The sequence below is a fragment of the Agrilus planipennis genome, unplaced genomic scaffold (genome assembly GCF_000699045.2).
Source record: "Agrilus planipennis isolate EAB-ADULT unplaced genomic scaffold, Apla_2.0 scaffold21, whole genome shotgun sequence".
In the NCBI taxonomy this organism is placed as follows: Eukaryota; Metazoa; Arthropoda; class Insecta; order Coleoptera; family Buprestidae; genus Agrilus; species Agrilus planipennis.
This window is the reverse complement of record NW_020439030.1, coordinates 1747767-1752290: the sequence shown is the minus strand read 5'-3', so window position 1 is coordinate 1752290 and position 4524 is coordinate 1747767.

The following is a 4524-nucleotide window of genomic DNA, read 5'->3' as shown; positions in this document are numbered from 1 at the left end:
GTGCTAAACATGGACAATGGGCGCGGCGGAAAAGTAAGATTAGAAGCGTTCGAAATGTGGTGTTACAGACGAATGATGAGGATACCGTGGATAGAGAAGGTTAGAAATGAAGAGGTATTAGAAAGAATAGGAGAACAGAGGAAGTTAATAAGAAATAGGCGAGAAAGGTTAGTAGGACACCTTCTCAGGCATGAAGATCTAGTCAGAGACATATTAGAGACAGAAATGGGAGTTAGGAGGGGTAGAGGTAGACCTAGATTAGATTAGTGTTCGGAAATAGTTAAGGATGTGGGTTGTTCTAGTTTTAGGGAAATGCGAAAATTAGCTCAGGATAGAAAAGAGTGGAGGTACATGTTCAACCAGTCTTAGGATTGACTAACTTATGATGGTGACTGCGTGCGTGTTACCTTTTCCTGCTGTAACCTTGAGGATCCTAAGCAATCAAACAAAAACATGATTCGAGCGAAGTTGATATTAATATTTCTAGGCACAAAACTCAAAACGCAATATAATGATGACGTATTACATGAATAAAACAAGAACGATAATTGAAAATATCGCATTGTTTTCTCTTTTAATAGATCATATAATCGGCTGCCTTTTCTAAAAGTTTTGTCTCTTTTTTGAACATGCATTAAACTTTTTTACTCTATCTTCTATATTAATTTTGTTACTAAGTGTATTTTTAATATATTTTAATTAAAACCTTTCCATAAAATTAAAAAAAAGTTTATTCATCTCATCATCTCTTTCTCAAAAGTTGTATCCTTTCATAGCCCACAGGCACCGTAAAAAGTTAGAAGTTAATTAATTTTTTGACGTGAGCCACGTTTTCGGGATAATTTATTGGGTTAAATTACCTAATAAAAACACGTAACACTTCTTAAATAACAATCCTGTAATAATAACAACTAAAATATTTCCCCTTGTAAAATAATAATGTTAAATAATCCGTCCAGGGCTTAGAAAGCCCCTGTCAGCAGCAAATTACTATAGGTGGCGTTCACTACGCTGTCTGTAGATAGTTTTATTTCTTTACAAGGACTAAACTTTCTTTACTTACTTACTGGATTGATTTATTAAGAATTAACAATTGTTTAGTAGTTATATATCTCTTATATATCTCTTATCCACTAAATTGAATGATTATAATTATTCATTTCTGCGACGGTAAACTAAATTAAACACAAATAAATTTCAGTAAATTTTATTTTAAAATTTACAATGGAGTATCACTGTATACAAGACTAAACGATTATACTTGTATGTAATCATAATCATATCAATTAAATGTTGATATTAAACATCTCAACATATACTTAACAGCCACCTGTGAAAATTCACAAAGACGTATGAAAAACGCGTTTTACGAAAACAGGAAAAAGAAAATAAATTACGTAATCAAAAAATTCGACTGATCATAACTAACTTTATTATTCCAGTCATTTTTTATTTAATACAACTATTTTTAATAACATCGTGTATTATTAGTTTGAATGGGTTAACATGTTTCTTTTTGAGTTATTATTCACTATTTTAGCTGATAATTTCAATTAGGTGAGTATATAGTTTTGTTTAAATAGTATTTGTAACTTATCTTACTTACTGAAGAATAAAGATACTCTAAAGAGTGACATGCACAACGCCTACTGTATGGTGTTCTTATTTACTTCGAAATGTCTTCTAAACGTTAAAGTACAATACAGTAATGAAACTACTAAACATCAAATAACTCAAGTTACATGTTTGTTGACAGATTCGATCGATTATAATTCGAGAATGTACACTTTGTTGTCGTGCCGTCTCATAACGTCTGTGAGAAACGTCCAGGAATCAGGAAGTTGGTGAACCTGGTAGCATCTCGCAATCGATATGAGTTACGCATGCAAGTGTGACATCTCAAAGTCGATTCTCAACAATAGGAAGACTTAGTTAAGTATTTCTTTAAAGGTCTTTTTAACAGTAATAATAGTAATAAGTAAACAGTAGATATAGGCATGCAAAAAAGTGTATTGTGTGATACAATAACTTTTTAACTATGTAGCAACTCTAGAGAACGATCTACGAAGCACTTAATTAAGAGTTACGATAGTGCAAATACGATACAGAGTAAGTACTATTAATTAAGTAAGAGTAATTATTATACCAAGTTAAATATTGAGTGTTTTAATGTTATTTTAATAGGTGATTTTTTCATCTATCTCTCTTAATTGGTAGATATTATTAAATATTTATTTTAAGATGCGTATTCCAATCAGCAAATTTCTTATTGCTGGCCCGACTACGCACTTTGATTATGAAATATTTTACAAATAAATAAAAGGCAAATTATTACTTATACGATTGATTAGTTATTATAAAGTTTTCTGGTACAAGTTTAGTTGATTTCAGTTGTCAAACTTATGAAACTAGATGGTAAATAGGAAGTTGCTCGAGAGTCGATTTCATTCAGTTTGACAACATTAAAATTCTACCAAAATTGCAACAAGGTTCATTTATAATGAACGAATTAATAAACAAATAAATAAATGAGAAACAAATTAATATTAATACTTTTCTTTTTTCCTGTTTTCTAGTTGGTATTGTATTGTTTAATAATAATACTTAATGTCGATGTTTAAAATACTGCCTTTATAATTATCAATTTGTTTGTCTTTAAATGTTCTTTATGTTCACAGATGGCTCTTTTGACTAGAATTGCACAAAATTAAAAATCTAATTTAAATTATAAGCAGTATAAATTACAACTGAGCTTTAATATTACGTACTTATTACATATAATTACGTAATGTACGAATTGTTTTAATTAAAACACTTGGACCTACAAAAGGACAAATTTCTTTTCAGTCCCAGCCTTCTCAGACGTTTGGATAGTTTTTTTTTTGTAAATTTATAGCTTTACTATTGTAACAAACATTACTAAAGGAAGGAAATGGACAAGTGATTTCGATATTTTAAACCTTATCGCTGCATATCCTGAAAATATCGACTTCTAGTTTCCTGTTTACTCTATGTTACTCTACGTAAATTCTATTAGAGGTAAAATAATTAAATATTTTTCATAATTACTAGGCTATAGTATGCTCAATAAGTTACATATCTAATATAATTAAAAAGGATTATTATTTAATATACTTATTAATAGGTAGAAGTATATCTACAGGTAAACACCTTATGTAAGGTATAGATACGTAAAATCGCAAAAGTTCCGATGATGTTGGTTATTTATTTCATTTTTATAAAATCCTGTGTATAACTAATATTTATATTATTATCCCTATTTATACATATCGATTGAAAGGATATAAAAGATAGAAAAGGTTCTCAAACTACTACGATGCAGCTATGAATAGCGTAAACCTTGTCAACCATGAAATGAAAATTTCAGCTAAGGCAACAAGCCGATATAGTGTGGTTCTACAAGACCTCATTATTAAAAGGTCAAAGTTAAAATCGCTTTAAAAAAATTCTTATCCAAACGTCTGAACTTTTCGTTAAAATTTGCGAGACTGGAAAGATAAACGCATTTTATTGTATTTTTTTTAACTATTCCTAAGCAACAACAAAATGACTATCTACCTAAACCAACAAAAGAAAAAACTAATTAATAAAGAAAGGTATTTTCTATAGTTAAATGTCGAAAATAAATCCCAAATCGTTTCGTAGATATTCATATTTTCAAATCGTATTCAATCACAACTTTTCTTCGATAAAAAATCCTATGACTAGTAACACATAATTTATATTTTAATAAGTTATCAAAAATTGAGTAAGTTTCCGCATTATACAACATGTACTATGTCCACTACCATAAATAAGCCCTAATAAAAAGGGGTGTCAGATAATAATCTCAATCCTCGACGTTGTACAGCTATGATTGTTCTTCGTATATATTTTATTTTTTTAAGTAAGTAAATTGTTTTTGCAAGTTTTTTTTTCTCATATATTTAAATTTTTAATCGTCATGTCCGAGTAACGGGACACGCGGTATACAACCGATATGCGAAAGAGAAGCGGGTGGAGAATAAAAAGTTGCAGCGGAGAACAACAATAATTATATGTAAATTAAATACATAACAGGAATGAACTTTGACTTGAAACATGCAGAATCGAAATTCTACATGACTGTACACTTTCCCTTTTCGGCCCAAGGGTTGTTTTTCTTGTCCGGGGCGTGAATTAGTGGATCGTTTTTTTCGTTCTCTTCGACATATTCGCGCATCCTGTAACAAAAAACAAGTTAATTATTAATTAAATAGTCAGAACTCTATGGAAGTCAATAAAAAATAGGCGAGATAGGTTGGTAAGACACCTTCTCAGGCATGAAGGTCTAGTCAGAGACATATTAGAGGCATGTTTTTTACGTTCGAAATATTCAAATGATTGATTTGAACTTTTTGTACAATTGTACCACATATATAACTCGAAGGACCATAGAAACGCCGAGTTGTGAATATAACGAATTTATTGTACAACTTACAACTACGACTTATTCTAATTTATTATAAATATTGATTTTTATTA